This window comes from Megachile rotundata, chromosome 9, assembly GCF_050947335.1.
Source record: "Megachile rotundata isolate GNS110a chromosome 9, iyMegRotu1, whole genome shotgun sequence".
In the NCBI taxonomy this organism is placed as follows: Eukaryota; Metazoa; Arthropoda; class Insecta; order Hymenoptera; family Megachilidae; genus Megachile; species Megachile rotundata.
Window position 1 is genome coordinate 17086045 of NC_134991.1, and position 19778 is coordinate 17105822.

At 44.4% G+C, this 19778-nt stretch overlaps 1 protein-coding gene across 4 annotated transcripts in view; it reads right to left on the reverse strand.

Annotated features, from left to right (window-relative positions):
- The window catches only part of Gfrl (Glial cell line-derived neurotrophic family receptor-like), a 218621-nt gene that overhangs the window by 137155 nt on the left and 61688 nt on the right, over window positions 1–19778 (reverse strand). The gene's annotated exons all lie outside the window — the stretch shown is intronic.

Genomic DNA, 19778 nt, shown 5'->3' on the forward strand with positions numbered 1-19778 from the left:
GCAAGAAAGTTTACGATAGAATATTAAAAACGTCAACTATCACCGTAAAAGAAGAAAACGAGTGCACACGGAAATAAGAAGGACAGGAAACGGAAAATGAAAGGCAGGAGAGAGAGGAGAAGTAGGCGATCCTCGCACGGATTTTTACGAGCCACTCGCGAAACGGAAGTCGATAAAAGAAGAGCGCAGCCTGCTGTAATTAATTACGAAACGTTCGCTGCCGTTGGGAGCAGTAATAGAAAAAAAATTCTGCCATCCCGTATATATTCCTCCGGTGGCAGTCGCGGGTGCACCGTGTACCAGGAAGATAGACGGATTTTTCGAATCGTAAATCGAATTCAAGCCTTTTAGCAAGAGCAGCCGTAAGGATCGCCACTTTCGTCGCCGTTCGTTTTTACGAGTACGCGGTCACATTTTTCACCGGCTGATCTCGTTCGACATGGCGTTAAACATATTTCAAAATGAACCATTGTCAACGAGAGAAAGAGCCTGCCTCTGGCTGAACAATCTACTACCGTAGCTCCAAAAATGGGTTAAACGATCGATGCGATCAACCGTACGATTACCCTATTATTTTAATAAATAAGTACATTTATAATCGACATAGCACTTTACAGTTCGAATCGATTATTTACTACCGCGTTCTAAACCGTTGCAAAAAAATTACAGAGTAAAACGCGCAGAAACTTAAAACGACGTGAATGACATCAAGCAGCGAAGTGTCTGCTTTCGGCAGATTTGAATTACCCGCAAATTATGGCTGCGCAGTTGACTGCTGCGCGACGGTAACCTTGAATGGCGCTTTTGCCACTTCAAACGTGTTTTATTTCGCGTGTTTTTTTATTCTACAAACGCACGCGAGCATGTGTCGAGAAACGTTGTAAACAGGGACAAACAAACGCGGCAATCTCCTTCTTTGTATTGTTTCGAGTCGCGAAACGAAGAGTAACGCGGGCCACGGCATGCCAAAGGGAGCTTTGCAGCGGAATATTTCATGCGTGCGAAAAAATATGAATGTTCAACAGCGTGCACGAGCGCGACGCGAAAGTTTACAACGTTTTCTGATGGAACTGCTCGTTTTTGCCGTGAATGTAAATTTATTTCGCGTTACTCACGCGAAGCTGCACCGTGCTCCAACCTTACACTAGAAAGGGATCTATTCTTAAGACGCTTAAATTTGTTGCGCAGGTAGCGCCGGCAAACGTATCTACTGCTACCGTGGGAATCGATTAAATTTAATTTAAACTTTGCATTCAACAATTATATTATAGTTACTATAATTCTATATCTGCTTGTGACGGTATTTCGTTTTCTTGAAAAGCGTTTTGGTGTCTTGACAGATAGCGAATTAAAAGCATAAATTATAGAAGGAAAGTATTAATTTTCTGCTAGCAGATTCCTAAGGGAACTAATAATTCAACATCCAGCATTTTTTGCCGAGAAACTACGAACATTTTTATCTCGCAACAGAGGTGGCTGCTGCGAATATACTTTGCATTTTAATCAGTCACAAATTAGAAAGCGAAAGCTTCGAGACATTTTGCTGTGGCGTTACGCGACGAAGACATTCGATGTTTGGAAATCGAGTATCCGATACATCGTAGACTGGTATGTAACCACAATGGGCATCGGTCGGTGTTAGGGTCGTGACACGAGCCAGGTAGAAGTACGCAGACACGTAAACACGTAATCGCGAATTATACTGTTACATTAATTTCACGACTTACGCGGACGTCCATGAAATTTCGATTAATCACGATTTAGCCGGACGTCGAAGCGACTCCCACGGTATCGTGGTACCAGCTGGTCTGGCTCATCGTCATCGGTCACGAAAAATCTATAGACAATGGATTCGCGTTATTTGCCAGTCGATATATGTCGCTTAGCCGAACAAGCGTATTGCTAATATTCCTCGGTGCCGTTGCAACGCGATATTACTGCGCTCGTGCAGCTGCATTATTATCAGCGATCCGCTAACACAGTCCACAGAGTAATTCCAGCGGGTTCCGTTAATTGCCGCACGTTACCGAACTTGATACAATAAATTTGATGGATTCTGCTACAGTCGCTTCTGGGCAGATTATTCTACCGTCTGAATTTCCCTTCGACTGCGAGTAGAATCCTAATTTACGAACGTTTTACCGCTATTCCCTTCGACTAATCGATTCGATAGAATTTTAATGATCGCGAAAGATATCGTTGGTATCGCACTTGAACATTCATACAGTCTACTCGACGAGATTTTCGAATATCAATAGAATTCGTAGCTCCTGAGTTATCGTTCACGAGCACGTAGCTGTTCTTCCTAATCAAATGCGTCTGAAAATTCAGTTTGAAGTTCTCATACACAAACGAGGTCCCAATATTCTCTACAAGTCGTACACACACGTGTGTTTAACCGGATCTCTAATTCTCTTTCCCGGTGTACAAGTAAGGTACGCTGGGCAAAAGTCGTCGAATCGATACGAAAGCAAAGTTATCTCTTGTAGAAGAGTCTCGTGGACAGGTCGAGTGTTTTACTTTCCGAGGAGGAAGAAAGAGTAAAAAAGAGGACGAGGTACACGCGAACGATATGAAACGAAGCATTCCCTCGGATAATCTAGTTCACGGGCATATTGACGAACACACTCGAATAGTAATGCGTTACGAGTGGCCAGATAGGGAGGCGCGTAATGTGTAATCACGCGACGCATTATGATTCACGATCCCGCACTCGAGTGCACGATAAAGTGCAGCTGTGTGAACGGCCGCGAATACACGCCGCTCGCATAACCATCCGGTCGGTTTGCGTTAGCAGTCAAGCTGGAAAATCGGCCGTCGATGAGCCATCACCGCAACATTTTCACCGCGAAACGAAAACGCTGGCTCAACGCGGAATCGTTAACTCGCGAGAAACTGCTTTAATTCCTTGGTCTACCTTTCTCGGGGAATTTGGAGCGTCGAGAATCGAGAGACGCTGTCGAATAATTATTCCGCGAGACGATCGGAAGAAGAAGTTGGTGTTCCACCCGCAAAACACGGTTTACGGTTTTCGTTTCGAAGCCGCCGAGCAACCGAGAACAACCAGGTGGGTTTAATATAAAATAACAGACGATTTACGTCTGTTTGTTCGTTATTCGGAGCAGTTGGTGAAAAGCACGACTTCAAACCGTGCGAGTTTGAGTGGCAAAGTTCCTTTTGAATAAATTAAAAAGTCGTAGACCCTCCAGCGGGCCAGAAGGGCAACGTATACTAATTTCTGACCGACCTCGCAGCTTTTGAAATACGTGCTTGGCCTCTCAATCGGCGCAATTTTACCCCACAATTTTCTCGCCAAGTTCCTCGAAACTCTCCTTGGAGAATTTCTGAAAACGTCAACCTGTAATGCGCTTAACTCGTTACCAGGACTAATTTCGTAGAGGTCTAATTCGAAAATTAATGGATCGCGATTATTCCACCGTAATTCTGTTAATATTTGTAATTCTCTAATCAAACTTTTACACGGTATTAAATAAGCAAGTAGGTCATGCATTATTCGCGTGTACTTCAGCCGTGAGTAGTTTGTGATTGCAGGACGAGTCTCCTAATTTCAGCGGTGGCTTCGTGATTTTGTGAGATTCAACGAAATTTCGTGCTTCGAGAAATCAGATTTACAGGAACGCGGTGAAATTTTCTGCCATAGTTTCGCGACAGTTGGTCGCTGCTCTAGGCAGAAAAAAGAGAGGGAGGGAGCGAGAGAGAAAGTGCTGCTTTAGGAAATTGTTGCAGGGGCTGTAGCCCTCTCGGGAGGAGCCATTAAGTTTCATTTTTTTCTCTGCTTCCTCGCCCTCGCGCAATTGGGTTAGCAGCGCGAACTTCCGCTCCGTAAAGTTAGCCACGAACGAAGGACGATAATTATTATGCCGCATAGCACGGCTCGCCACGGCACTGCGACAGCCAGCTGCTTTGGGACCTTGTTCCAGTCCACTTCATTCGCCAAACCCCCTTTGATAAAAACGAGATTCCGTTTCTTTTTGTTCGGGGAGACATGTTGCGTTACCTGCACCCGACGTGCTCAAAATCCTGCGTTATATCGCTGCGTTACCATTCCCGTAACTACCAAAAAGTGTCAAAACGCCGGAAGGTGTATAAGTAAATTAACCGACTGACTACATAAAAGGGAAAGCATGGGCGCGGAAGAAAGAGTATCCAGTTTCGTAAGTCAAATTGACCTTATAATTTAATTCCCTGAAAACGAATCGAACCGTGAAGTAATTTCCAGCTCTTCTGTCGGATGCTATTTTAATTATCGACGGTATTTCAGGTATTTATTGGGTCAGGATTGCTCGCGATATGCATTGAACACGGTTCACCGTTGATTAATACAAAATTCCTTTTTTTACCGAATCCAATTACAGTATCGAATGAGTACACGTTCCGCACCACCGCATCGCGCAATCGGTGCAATGATAATTCATAATTTCTCGTCTGTAAATTATTAACCGACGCGTTTATTACACTACCTCTATTATTACTTTGTATCATTAACGCGCTTGCAGTTAACGACGAATACGGATTCTTCAGCGCGATAATTTGTACACTCGAATCCATCGACGCGTCGCAAACTGTTAGCTTCTCTTCCCGATTTGTCTCCACAGTTTACAACTATTAATTTCTCGATAATTTATCGGTCTGTAATTGTTTTGCTACTAAGTAATATCGGTTCGTTTAAGGGTGACTGAAGAGGCGAGGGCTGGAAACGCAATTCGAGGGAACAGGGAAGGAGAAACGACGAAGAGGCGGCGGAAGTAAACTGGCCGGGCGGAAGTTCCAATTGCCAGCTGGATCTATATTTAATAAGACAGGAGAGTTATACTTTCTACCGGGCGTCGTAACGCAGTTCGAGTGCTAAAGTTTCATCCCCTCTTTCGCCCTCTCGGAATTATCTCTGCCACCTTCCGTCCACCATCGCCGAGATAATTAAATATATCCGCGTACCGAAATGCTCAAATGAATTTTCTTCGGACGAGACAGCCACGATAAAGGATTTTGCGAGACGAAGGTCGAAACTGAAGGGAAAAAGTTTCTCTCGTCTGTCTTCCCCGTTTAATCTACCTCTCTTTCGTGGAATTTGTAAGACGATCCGATCGATACTATCTGATTTTCGACCTAACGAGAGCGATCTTGTTAATTTAATTAATCGCATCGGAGCAAACAAAATTAAAAATTTCTCTGTTTCTAAGTTTATATATATCATACTCTAACGACGCTAAATTATTAAAGGATAAAGTAGCAACGTGCAATTTTAAAACACATCTCACTACAAAGAGTACCCAGGAGTCAAAAAGTACCTGCAGCCAGAATACTTGGCTCGCGTTGACTGACACGGTAGAAACCACATCTAATACGACACGTGGTATTACAGATTATTAACATACTGATTGCCATGGGAGGCCACGGGACTACGAATTTTAAACGCAATGGTGGAAAGGTGAAAAAATAGGTATAGGGGGAGAGAAAAAAATGGAACGCTTGTTTTATTCACGAGTTTTATTCTACTGCATTTGGCAGAATGAAATCTGTTTCACGAGGAGATTTGAAACTCGGAAACCTTAATGCGAATAATAGGATCCGATTTAATTCGGACCTGGCGCGGATCGAATTAACACAGAACGAAATAACAAGAAAAGAATTGTAGAGAAACTGTTAACGAGTAATCTTCTTTTCCAATTATAAACGGGAGATCATTTCATTCTCTGTCCGAATGACACATTGCAGGTAATATGAGATTTTTATTGCGACGGAGAAAACAAAGAAGAAAACTCGTATATTTAATCCGTGGCTGTTCGTGCAAATATATGTTTCTTGAATATAACGCGGTCGTTAAAGAAACTAACAAGTGTAACCGAAATTACTGTTTGTTCTATTTTTGGTTGGTACATCTCACAATTCTTGCGAATTACCAAACATATCCCTAAAATCTCTCTGTTTTACCACTTCTATAAAAGCAAGTTTATTCGGTATCGTCGTAACTTCGTTTACTTCCCTTCCCATTTCCATTCCCCCATTATCAACCCTAATTCTCTTGCGCAACCCCACAGCGGCCACATATTACATCCCGCGTTCCCAATGGACTTGTTCGCTCGAACCCATTTCATTTTTCCCTCTTTTTGTTTTTAAATAAACAAATAAAAGATGATCCGGAAAATTCGAGCCAGGATTTGCGACTGTTTGCTCGCGGTCGGATAGAGAAAACGTGTGCAAACGAACTCGCAGCGCGATACCGACGGGTGAGGATGTAGCGAGTGGCCAGTCCTCGCGAATCGATATATGGGACAGTGATTTTCAATTATCGGTTCGGCAGGAAACTCGTGCGACCGTGCTGTTCATCCGTAGCTTGACCAGCAGATCATGAGATGTTATCGTTTTCGCGACGGCGCGGACGATGCTCGATCCTCGTCAGGAATCGTCGCGCGCCAGGATTTGCTCGGGGATTTCGCGTCGAACTGGTTCTCCCTGCGATTAAAATGTTTCGAGCCGTCGAACGAACGCGCGTCGAACTTTGCCCGACTTTCCACGCGAGCGTTTATTTTATTTTTTTTTTTCGCTACTGTTTTTTGCGCGAGCCGATATTTCTTCCGACTTTGTCCCAGCTCGCTTCCGGCGTTTCCGCCGGTACGCTTCCCCGATTAATCGCGCGTTTATGAACCGATCGAACGCTTTTTCGTCCTGAACTTGCGCCTGCAAATCTTCGTGTCGTAACTTTTAATCTCGCGTGTATCCTCGTTTTTGAAGGTCTCTTTCCAGAATTGAACGTTGTTTTAGATAGCGATACGAGTACGTTATTAACGTACGACCGCTATTTTGGCTGAGTGTCGAACGGAAAAATCTGTTCATTGAAACCAATCGAACGTTTATGGTAATAGAGAACGCGGAAGAGTCATCGTTGAAAATATTGAACTCACGGGATTTAGTAATTTAGACATCTAGACACCTGACCAAGGATCTAGAGATCAGATATCTACCTATCTAAACACAATCGTCTATAAATGCGAGCTGCAGTATCCTGCAGAGAGCATCGAGATTATTGTATGGACGCGTGTATCAACTGGAAAAATCATTGTGTCGCCGAACAAGCGAGTTGAGACGAGGGTAGTTTCAGGGATTTTCGCAGGGATTTCCCATGAAATTCGTTGGAACGCGATTAAAATGTAGCTGGGCTCGCTGGATACAGGCAGAGGACGCAACGGTTCCATCGGCGTTTGCACGCGTGTAACAGCGAGCGGACAGGAACGGAAAGGGGGTCAACGGGAGCGCGAAATCCTCGTTTAATTTCGATAGAAGGTCGTGTAAGCCCCGCTGTCTCGTCGAAATAAATCCAGATCCTGTATCGGTAGCGAAGTATGATCGCTACGCTGACGATGTTATCGTGCTCGGCTAATCATCCGACATAATCGTATTTCCCGAAACAGCTCAATTCCTTCGCGCGGAAAAAATCGGGAAATTTCGCGAGAGCCTGTTTCCGGAGGCAGCGAGAAAGAAACCCTTAATCCCTTAAGTGGAAATCACGGATCTCGGTCCCGCGAATTTTCTGGACGAAACTCGATTTTCACCCGACCCCATAATATCGTTACTCCTCTGACACTGGTGTACACCCGGAGGGTGCCGGGGGTGTACGATAATCCACAAAATTGGCACAGGCGACACAGTAAAAGAATTCGATTTTCAACCCTTGACCCGATTTTACAATACATAATACGAGAAGCATAAGCAGAATCGCACCGATCTATTTCGACCGCGTTATAAAATTGTAATTGTGCATTTTTTTTCTTGCGTTAAAAAAATACGCTTCGTTGAAGTCGCGAATAGAAACTGGTGTACTATTGACCGGTGACAAAGCTACTAACACCAGTTGGTTCGGTTGTAGAAAGAAATAAAAGTGGAATAGTTTCGGTTTAATTAAATCGAGCGGAGCATCATCGACAACGAGTTTGCAGACCCTTTTATCCTGTAATCCTGGTTTGTCTGAACGAACGTTTATCAAGATCGAATGTATTTTCTAGCACTGACCCGTGACTGTTGGCTTCGCGTACTCTTTCCTTTTCGCCGGGAAATAATGGAAATAACACGATTAAAGAAGAGTAGAGAAATGGTAAACGTTACAACGAAAGAATTGCTTTACTATTTTCAATCGAGCAAGTTCCGACATTCTTTTATTTAGTCGCAACTCGTTATTACGGTATCAACGATTGTTAGTTGTTTTATTATACGTATGATCTGCACTGGATAGGAACTGTAAAACGGTTTCGTTGTAACAATCAGCCAAAAAGAAATCATCGTGTGTCGTGTACAACGCGAGTCCAATCACGACCGAGATAATGATCGCGTTTAGGCACACGCCAACGTGGAAGACTTTAATTGCCAGGGACGTAATCGATTTGTCGCCACAGGATAACTCATCCCCTGCACGAACCGCTTTCCACCCTATTTTTACCCTCCGTGCCTTTTCAACTGGCCAACTGTTCAGACTCGCTTTCGAGTTCGCTTATCGCCGTATCGTTCCGACAAAAAGCATCGCAATTTCACGCTTTCGATCGTTTCGTGCATCCAACAGCCGGAAAAGTGGCGTAAGAATGTCGGCGCGGACGGAGTTCTCGAAGAAGCCCTATAGGATAATGCATCCGACGCACAAATGGGCGGTGTTCGACGGGAAAAAGGGGTACGGTGTCTGGCCAAGTTCCCATATCGCTATCGAAAAGGCAGGGAAAAGGGACGCGGCACTTTTCGTAAGTTAGTTGCAGTCTGCGGGGACGTTTTTAAAAGTTTCGCAGCCTCAGGAACTCGACTAGCCCGGAGCTGGCGCGAGAAAAAGGCACAACACCCCGGCAGCGTCGTTCGCCATTTTTCTCCGCGCACTTTGTCTTCTTAACAGCTTTTATCTCGCGACTATTCGTGCACGAACGTGCCCCATTATCGATTTCGTTTCGTTTCACGGCCGGCGTTTCCGCGGTGAAAATGAACGACGAAGAAACGAGTTGGCAAATGGTCTCGAAGGAACGCCAGGCATCCCCTTCAAATAATCACGACGGACGTCGCCGGTTATTCGAGTTCCTTCGATTCGAAGCAATCTCCAAAGACGGCCGCTTAAAGATCCGATTGCGTTTGCAAAGTACTTGCAACCGAGAAATAAAAAGGTTATTTTATCGGTTTATTTCGCGCGCACAATGAACACTCGTCGTTAGGAGGAAGAAATAAGACGACGGGAGCTTTTGATTCGGGTATTACTCGACCGGTACAATTATAGTGGGTCGGCGATAGAGCACTGGACAACGTAATCGACTACGTGGCGAATCTGGAGCAACTAGGTCACCTTGGGATATTCCGATATCCCAATCTCTATTTCCCATGAATTCCTGCGCCATATCAAAATCGAAGAAACTGCTTTCCGTACGAAGTGACTTTCGACAAATACCATAGAATTCGATGAAAACCAGAACCTCCCAAGTGGGTTACTTTAACCGCTACGCAACGAACCGAATATGCCGACCCCACAATAATATGCAAACTTTGATATACTGTACGAAAGAAACAGTCGAGACGTCGAGCAAACGAGAAGGGGTTCACGATGAAATGATCGATCGATACATTGAGCTTAAAACCCGGTCATTGGCTGGCGCTGTACCGCGAGGCACAGGTTGCATTTAAGTGACATCGTATTACAGCAAATCCGTCGTAAATAGCTGGCTGCAGAGATGAAACCGGAGGAAACTCGAGGGGAACAAGTTTGGGAAGGAAAACGATGCCGCGTTCAACCGGCTTTCGGATTTTCTCGTGTAATTTAACTAGATCTCGTCGTCGAACATCGCGCACGAACAACTTCCGAGGTCTTGATGGCGCAGCGATTTCCGCTCACGGATTCAACCTTGAAGCTCGAGAATTTTATTATTAATAGAACATCGTCGTGGGACGAGCGACAGAAGCCGGAAGCTGTATATTCCGGAACGATTGGATTTCTATGCCATTGATCTCAGAATTATTGTTACTCCGGGGATTCGAATAGCCAGCTGTCTATCGACGACTTGTTCGCTCGTGAAATACGTTCTTCCCATTTTCTTCTCTCTTTGTCTGTCTCCCGCGGAGCAAACCGAATTAGGAAATAAAAGTTTCCCATTTCTTCGTGTTCGCGAAATCTGTACTCTACGTCGACGAGAGCAAGCGCTGGATCGCGCGTTACATCGTCGCGTGTCAAATTATCGTGTGTCAGAGCATGCGTTGACTCCCTATGTGTCAAATCACCACGCGTTAGATTAGCACGCGTTGAATTGTTACGAGTCAACTTGTCACGCGCCGAATTGCTACGCGTCGGAGCAACACGCATTGGATCATTGTTACGCGCCGAATCGCTACGCGTTCAATTGCTACGTGTTGAATTATTACGCGTTATACAGCAACGCGCCGAATTACTATGCGTCGAATCATTACGCGCTGAACTGCTACACGTTGAATCACCACGCGTCAAATCACTACGCGTCGGATCACCACTCGTCGAAGCACTACGTATTAAATTGTCACGCGCTATATGCCACGCGTTAATGCATCATACGTGCAGATCACCACGCGCCGAATTACCATACGTCGAATTATTACGCGCTGAATTGCTACACGTTGAATCACCACGCGTCAAATCACTACGCGTCGTATCACCGCTCGTCGCTACATATTAAACTGTCACGCGCTATATTGCACCGCGTTAATGCATCATACATCGACGCGTACAGTTGTCCGACGAATTACCATGCCTCAAATTGATAATGGGAATAATTATTTCTGAGTAACCAAATTGCTACCAGCAGGGGATAAAAACGAACCATCAAACGATAATAAATCTGGTGGATTTCGAGCTGTTGTCTTCGCGTAATTAAATTGTTATCTCTCTCCTTTTCTCCGCAGCGAGAATCTCGCCGGGATGTTTGGTTGTTTTTATCCTTCCAGAGGAATGAAACACGGAAGAAAGTTCAGCCGTTGACACCGTTCATTAGTTCGAGTGATTTAGTACGCTTCTTTTTTGAACTGTTTCGCGAGAACGGCAAACAATCCGAGAGAAAATTAAAACCCTCATCCTTGACCCAGACACGGTTTTCGTTTCACGAATGCAACTTTCAAATTGGACGTTTAAAACTGCATAGACCAGCCGGCCGCCGTTATCGACCGGCTTGCTTCTATTTCAACGTTTGCATTTCATTCGCGAGTTTCTCGTTCGCTCTTAACGAAAATTGGATTGCGTACAGTTCAGATCTGTCGTTAACGGTCTCCTCGTTTTCTCTTCGATTTTTCGACAACGGAATTGATATTCCATCGGTTAATTGGAATCGTAAATTAGCTATTCGTGAATTTCCATATACGTATGTAGATTAATCATCGTAATTAATGGTTTCGTGTATCGAATAGATAACTTCATAGGATCGCACGTATTAATTTTACATCGTAACCCGGCCGCATTTTGATTGCTCGTATCGACGTGAAATGTGGCTGCGATACGGAGCCAAGTTCGAAAATTTTACGGAAAATACAAAACATTCCCGTTGGACGGTGTACTTTGTACTCAGTTTCGTAGAGGAAATTGGTTAACTTTCCAGCAAACTGGTAGCCTTCTGCATATCGAGTGTAAATTGAACCAATGGAAATACGATATCTTCTGTTCTATTGGCACAGCAACTTCGTTGCAGAACTTTGGACGAAATTAGTTACTTGCGACCGCCATCGAGCTGCAACTTGTTCGCAATTTATTCCGAGCTTGATTTTAACGTACCGATGTAGTATCGACGAGCACGACGCCGAGATTTGTCCTGGGACCTCCTCTTAGATCTTAGACTCTCCGTAGACTCTCCCGAGCTTTTAAGCTCTTCCTAGGCCCGATACCGTATAAGAGAAACCTTCTGTCGAAGATGACAGGACGAAAATGAATGTACCAACGACAAGCTCGATCGTCGCGAAAGGTTTCGCTACCCTCGTTTCGACGTTATCGCCTCTCGAAACGCATATTTCTCGCGGCAAGAAACTCGAGGATAATGTACCAGAAGCAGAGACAGAGAGATCGAGGAAACGAGGAACATCCATCCTGAAAAGATTCATCCACCCACAGGTTTTTTCGCTCGCCAGCAAAGTGGATATTCGCCTATCGGTCCACAGATAACAATCCCAATCGTGTTTCCGATACATCGACTCGAGGGTGTGGTTTTTTGCCCAACAACCCCGAACGGGTCGGTCTTTTTTTGTCAACCGAGGATTTCTCGGGGACCGAGGAGGAACCGAAGAAAAGCGCGTTGGAGAAAAGACGAGATGAAAGATGCCGCTACTTCCGTCGCTCGAAAGGGCGTGGAAGAAGGCAAAAGGAACGTAGATGTTCCCGAAGATTCAGGGGGACGGGGTTTGATATGCCGTAAGATTGATTAGCCCAGGGTTATTTTCGCACTTGTCTTACTCGCATCGACGTTTCGCTTAGGAGACCGTCCCGAGACGAGGGTCCAAATTTTTCGAAAAATACCACCTGGATCTTGTTGACGACCATCTTCTCAAGATTTTTCTTCGGATTCGATAATTTTGAAGAGACTGGTCGCCGCGAAGAGTAGTTAGCTTCGCGTTTAACGTGTCGATTAACTTTGAACGCGACGGGATCGCGATGGTGGGCGTGAGACGCGCAAACCACCGAAGAAATTAGGCGAAGGCGCATCAAAGTTGCGAGCACAGGTTGTGCGGCGGGTCCTGAAGATTAGTGGAGTGAATGCATGAGCTCAAAGAGTACACACACGGTGTAACCTCGGGTACCCGGCAACGGTTGGACGCGTCGCGTCGTTCTCGTTAGTATGCGGGCTGGCATTCGTTCGAACCAAGTGTGTGGTTCACGTCGCTTGGTTACATAGAATTAACCTGCTTAACGTCCGTGAAACATACGACAGCGTAGAAAAGTCTACGATTAACCGGCGGAAAGCCGCGTCTTTAACGTCCAAGAACCTCTGTTCGGAGAGAGAAAGAGAGTTTCTTTACTTAACGAGCGAGCTCGTATTTTCAACCGCGTTTCTAAACAAGCCGTACTTTCGACCCAAATACGACCGTTGTGAACGAAGTACCGACGAGATCCGTAAAACGAGAACTTGTTAGGCGTTCCTTCGGAGTAGTCGCTTCGTAATACAAATGTCGTGAATCGATGTTACCGGAGCTCCTGGTATCGTCACATTTTTTCCCTAGCTGTACATGTCCATTTAATGACGGATTACGTCGAGTCTCGAGCTCGTATAAGTCGCCATATTTTGTCAAAGAGAACGGTCATAAAACAGAAACACGTTCGAGATGAAAAATTCTGTTTCTGCACTTTGCCAGTAGCAGTAATGGTTGCCAGCGTTGCTCAAAGTCTTGGAGAAAACGTCGGGACAGAGGTGGCCTCTGTTCCGAGAATTATTATCCACTTTTCCTCCTTTTATTATCGTCTCTCGAGCTTTTCATAAACGACTACTTGCGGTAATTACTTTTTGACACTGCACGGTTCGGTTGTTGTTCAAAGTAATTAAAGAAAGAATGGAACTTATCTGCGCCAAAGATCATCGAGAAAAAATGCAGGTTTATTGCGATTCCCCTTCGTTGTTCACCATGTTTTCTACCATCTACAATCGGCCTGGTATCGGTAACACTTATCTGACCGTACGTGTACAATTAAAATTGGAAAAATTGCCACTCCTCGTTAACCACCTACCTCGCCACTCGGTGTCGTAAATTTTTTAAGGTTATTTCTAGCCGATGGTTATTGCGAGGCGTAAAGTCTTGACGAGAAAATCGCTGACGGTGTTACTACTCTTATAAGAAAATGGTTGAGCCTCGTTTTTCATCGGCGAACACTTTGCAACGGGTTTAAAAGCTGCTGTTAACGCGAGTCGTTGAATATGTTAATAAATCTCGGGCGACCATTACGTAATTTATACATATCGTTACAAACAATCTTTTCTTTTTGCGGCAACTTTTTGCCGATAGCCAGGTTGTGATATTTCCTCTCTTTACGTTATCGCGCATTCGAATTTTGTAAAGTTCGCTAATTCACAGAGTCAATTTGTTGCCGAGAGTTAAGTAAAATTTAAGTAGCGCCGAGTAAATCAACTTTCAAACAGAAAGTCGAAGATGCTAACAGGAAAGCTTATTGGATTTCGCATTTAACGTTGGTTGTAGCATTATTAGGATTAAGCTCAAAGTTAACTTTATAAATATTTGAGACGCGAAAAGCGCGAATAGGTCAATGACTATGGTGTTTTTGCGGATAGAGCTTCTTCATCGTCAGGACTCTTACGGCTGTATAACATCGCGAGCCTAAAGTAACATCGCCTCGTAACCGAGAACCATCAAAACTCGGCGAAATTTTCACGCTTTATTCTGAGAGAAAAGTATCCGGTATACAGCTCCTTTATAACTTCGTATCCTTTCAACAAGGAGGACACGCGAAGTTAAAAAAAGAACTTCGATCTTCGGTTTCGGAATCCCTAATTATCTCGTGTGACGCAGAGAAGCTTCGGTAATCGAAGTCACTGAATTTTTAACGTTTTTAAGTTGTAGAAAAACCCAGGAATATTTTTAAAAATCTAAGGAGATCTTATGGAAAATCTAGGTCAGGTCAAAAGAGATTTTAGGTAAAATTCAAGGAAGCTTGGAGAACCTAATTTCCTGTACGTTTCTTGTTTACTTAAGAGACACTTTCGCTGCACCTTGATCTACATTTGGTAAATATTCGAATAATTTTCGTTCCACGGTATTATCGTTACTTCGAGAACAGATATTTCTCAACGACGAGAGCCAAGGAAATTGCTCGTTACGTCTTTCGACATTCTTTTCTATTTATATTCCTGTTCTCTGCTCTTGAATGAAACGTTGATTGCAAGAGCGAGGATTAACCGTAAGAAATTCTTGATAACTCTGTTCCTCGAGCTTCCCCATTTTACTTCTTTGAATTCGTGATTCATCTTACCTTCCTCTTCGTAACGAATATTTACCGTATAATCTCGTTCTCGAGCTTACTTTTTTCTTCAAGCGTTGAACCTTCGCCACGAAGCGAAGGTGTGGCACGGTCTCAATAAAAGCTCGCACTACGGATTTAAAACGACGTTCTGGCGGTTACAAAGAACGAACGAACGAAAAAAAAAGAATTACAGCCGAACGTGCCAACGTACGACACGATTGTCTGTGCAAGCTCGTAAAAAGTCGGTAGGAAACGGCCTCATAAAGAATAGCCGGCAAACTTTGTAACTTACCTACCGCGTTTAGAACCTGCTCGATTCGTTTGGTTCGGTCGAGTCACCCGTTACGTCGAATCGGTCATCGCTCGTCTTGGATCTTCCATCCGTGGATTTCGCGGTGAACGAACAGCTTTCGACGAGATTAAAGGCGAAGATGATAAGCTCGAGTTTGCTACTCGTCCCATGGTTCAAAGGATGTTTTTATAAACGTGTCTCCGAATGTTGCGATCAAGAGACAGAGCGATGACCGACATATTAATTGATCCTTTGATAACGATGTATGCAAAAGCTAAAAGATACTGTTCTAATTTTAGACAGCAAACTGTATGGTTCAAATTTTGACACAAAATTACATTTTAATTTTGATTCTTTGTAGGTTCGATACTGTGTACCAAAAATTTCCTTCGGGTCTTTAAAAGATACCGTTTCACCATTGCAGAGAGCAGCGGAAAGGAAGGAAAGGATGGCGCGCAGCTAAAGCCGCGGAAAACAAGTATCCCGGTCGAATCCGCAATCCGCGATAGACGAAGTCGCAGCCCTTGAAATATAGAAGTCAGGATGAAATCCGGGTGAGCAGAAAATGGCGAATGGCACGGTGCGGCACTCGGGACCACGTGAGCTGCGTAATATCCAGTCAGGTTGTGCGTTCGACTGCAAACCCTTTAAGCCGGCAATAAAATCCAACGATTTTCGTCGTGTGCATCCACCGCGACGGCATCCCTTTTTCCTGGCTGCGCCATCGTAATCGACCGATCCAGTTCCCCGCCTCCGCTTCTTCCTTTTCTTCGTTCCTTCCGCCTCCTTACATTCACTATTTCGTCCTTATGCAAGTAGCCCAGTGGCATTTCGAAGTCGAAACACGTCTTGAATATACGATAAAATTTTCCCCTAGGTTTCGGTTCATCCCCGAACTCTCGACTACCAAAGTCCCGGCTCCTCCGATTTTGGCCCTTTCCAGCGTGCCGACCGTTCCTCTGCACCTATCTGCATACATGTTACTTCGAATGCCGGTTATACTCGTGTTCCGTTTTGTTCTCTCGAGCGTACCGGAGATAGTCCTCAACCCTTTGCCTCGCGACGCTTGTTTTTCGTGACTCCGCGTGCCATTTCTAGCGGAAGAAAACGAGACAAGAAAAGGGAGAACGAAAGAACGTTTCGTTCTGGATTTTCTGGAGCAGCGATGGGCAAACATAGCGAAAGAACTCGGCCGCGACGAGACGACGCATTTAGAGATTGCAATTTTTTTTCAGGAGAATTCGGAAATTTGGAAAGCGTGGAAACTAGAAAATTTACGAGCAGTTCGGAAGCTGGCGATAGTTTAGAGTCGTTGCATCTATTTCGCAAGGGACTTTAATCTCTTTAAACGAATAATGCACTCTTTCGAAAGTTGTCGTATCAATTTTACTTGTACCGAACTCTCAACAACTAGCATCGGAGCGCGGTACGTGTCCACGACGGCGAATCGGAGCTCGTACGGTCATAAATTTTCCGAATCGCCAAGTGGCTGTGTGGACACGTCGAAAGGGGCTGTATTTTCCCGTACGTTTCAGCCCGTCCTTTGCCCCGATCCACGACGCAATTGAAAGCGTACGGCGATGCACAGAAAACCCTGCTGTCCCCGTTCCACTTACACCCCTTCTATCTCCGTGACCAGAGAATCTAGGAGGGTCGAGTTTCTTCCGGCATTTATGGCAATATGCCCGAAAGGAACCTTATGGATTCATGGCGACGCGGACTGAACTCTCCGGCCAGTTTTTTTACCGGCTACGAAACCCAGCTGAACCGATTCTCGTTCAAAGAAACGTTTATATCTCGCGAAACTCGCCAAGCAGATTAGTGTCTCGCGTAATTCAGCAAGTTGCGAATGCTGGTCGACGTTGATTACCCCGATAAAATTTCACAGAAAGACTTTCCGCGTCACGAAGCGCATTAAGCCGTTAAGTAATTAATCTTTATCATCCTGGATGAATTTTAGTTCGAGCTTGCGGTAAATTCCATTAAAATATAAACTGTCTTGGTTTATAACTGGTTTAAAAAGTATCATCGCGCTTTACAGAATTTAAAAATACAAGAATTGTGAAAATCTGGAGATACAGCTATTCCATTTTTTCGCTCAGCTCGCTCGTTTATTTCGTCGGTAGTTCAATTAAAATTTTGCCAATGCCGAATTCGGTTGATAATCCCAAGTAAAATTGGAACGCAAGAAATTTCGCAGTTTTGTTCTTTTTTTCCAGACAAATTCCAGCAGATCGTGGTAAAACGCGAGCAACTCGAGCCGGCTCGTAATTATTCGTTTGCACGGTCGGAACGCGAAATCGAGCGCGACGAGACGCTCGCCGGTTGCGGGTACACTTTTCGCGCGTAATTAAAACGCGACCTTCTTCGAAAAGGTAGCGTTTTAATGAAACACCTAACCGGCCGCGTTGAAAAATATCCACGATTTCGAGCCAACTATTGTTACGCAATTTCTTTGCTAGTCAAAGCGTTTCCATTCAACGAAATTAATGAGCCCGTAAAAAGCGATTTCCTCTCAAAGGAATATTCACGAGTCGATCTTGTTGACACACAAATACTCGAAGTAGGCGTAAAGCACGTTAAACCTAATTTACGGTGTAAGAGGAAATATAATTCCGTGAGCAAACCTATCGAATTATCGATTCCAGATTTTGACTCTTATGGTGCCATTTACGGAACGGCTTTCGCATACTTTTACACGGTCAATTTCGACGGCGGACTGCAGCGGAAGATTCACCGGTGTACGATCCGCTTTTGTGCCAAGACAAACACGAGTACCCGGTCTAATAGAGGGCATTATGCATATGGGCCACCACGTAACTGCTGACTTTCAGTCGTTTTTAACCCCTTCTCCATTTTCCGGTCAAATAGCTCGCAAACCTTGAGCAAAAAGTATTTAAAGAGCGTCTGACCTATCCTACTTGTATCTACTTGCGTCAATGACCAGCGTTCCACTCGAATAAGATATACAAGGAAATATGTTGTATCGATTGAAATTCCTGAAACTTATGGTTACCCGTTGGTTCTTCGAAACAGCAACTGTTGTTACACGGCGTGATTTGATTGATATTTGCCTCGCGTGTTCGCGGAGAAAAAGGGTAGACCAAACAGGAACGCTAACGACAACCGGTTCAACATGAACGGCGACTAACAACGCGAAGAAAATCGTTATCGACGTCGGAGCAAGTTTTCCACTAAAATTTTACGTAGCCCAATTCTCCCTAATAGTCGTGCAACCATTCGAATCGTTCGTCGATGAAGTTCGCAAAAAAATTTCGTTCATTCTGCTCGCTTACCGCCACGAGAAACTTCTTAAAACGTTCGAACTCGAACTCGATTCAGTGACGCGTACGAATATAATGCGATTCCTGATTACGACCGAAACAAGTGGGAAGAGTTTTAATTGGAAAGGCCCGGAAGAAGTTGGCGCCGAGCAAGTTTGCGTCTAACGTTCCTTCCGACACGGTAATTAACAAGATAATTCCTACTTGAAAACAAGCCTTTAGTTGCCGTAGGAAAATGTAAGTTTAGTTAATAAAAACGATCGTGGTCGGAAAACAAGAGGTTGATTGCCGATACTCCCGAAGGCATTAATGAAAGACCGGGACACGATATTCCGGGAGAGACGGTCGATCGAATCCCGACGAATACTGCCAGGCTAATTTTCTAATTTCCACCTCTTGCGTTCCAATTCGTCGGCTAATATCCCATTAAGCTCTGCCAACCCCTCGCTCACTCGTTAATGTCTAATCAGCCATCGGGCTTAGACGATCTGCCGCCTACAGTTTCGAGACAATCTCCACGAGCTCGACTGATCATCCACGGGACTTGTTAACCTCTTTAACTTTTTCACAGACTTGGATTCAGTTAACTGTACTATAAAATAGACAGATTCGTCTAAGTACGATAAGGACTGAATGGTGGTTGTTAAACGGGTCGAATCGATAGGATATCATTTAAGTGGCATGCACCGTTTGTCATAGTTTTACGCGACAAGAATCTTCCTCTATTTTCCAGAACACGACTTCGCTTCCAGTTATTTGTCCGAGACAAACGATCGAAGGAATTCCGTTTAATTGCTCCGCTCGCAGCCCCTGGAACCGCCTGGTTTCCGATCCCTTTCATCCCAACCCCTTGCTGCGCCAAGTAACTGCCAAACAACTTCTTATTTGTTCCCGTCTCTCTTATAACGCTGGCTCTACTTGTTCTTCGCGCTGTTTCTCAGTACATTTGATCGCCATCGAGCCGAACTTTTATCACGTAACCGATGAAAAATGTTTCAAATGTGACTCATTATTCTCGACTACCACTAAATCGCTGGCTAGTATATAAACTTCGATACGTCTTCTATTCAATTTCATGAACAGCGATGTGTGCCAGTTCGTAGCTTAGAATTATCCTGGCAATTATGAATTCTCGAGACTGTTTAGAATGATAAACATGCGATCACAATTTTCAAAGTAGTTCATCTAATTTAAAAGTTGGAATACCATTTTTTAGGCCACAACTTCCAACAAACGCTCGAGAAAGGAA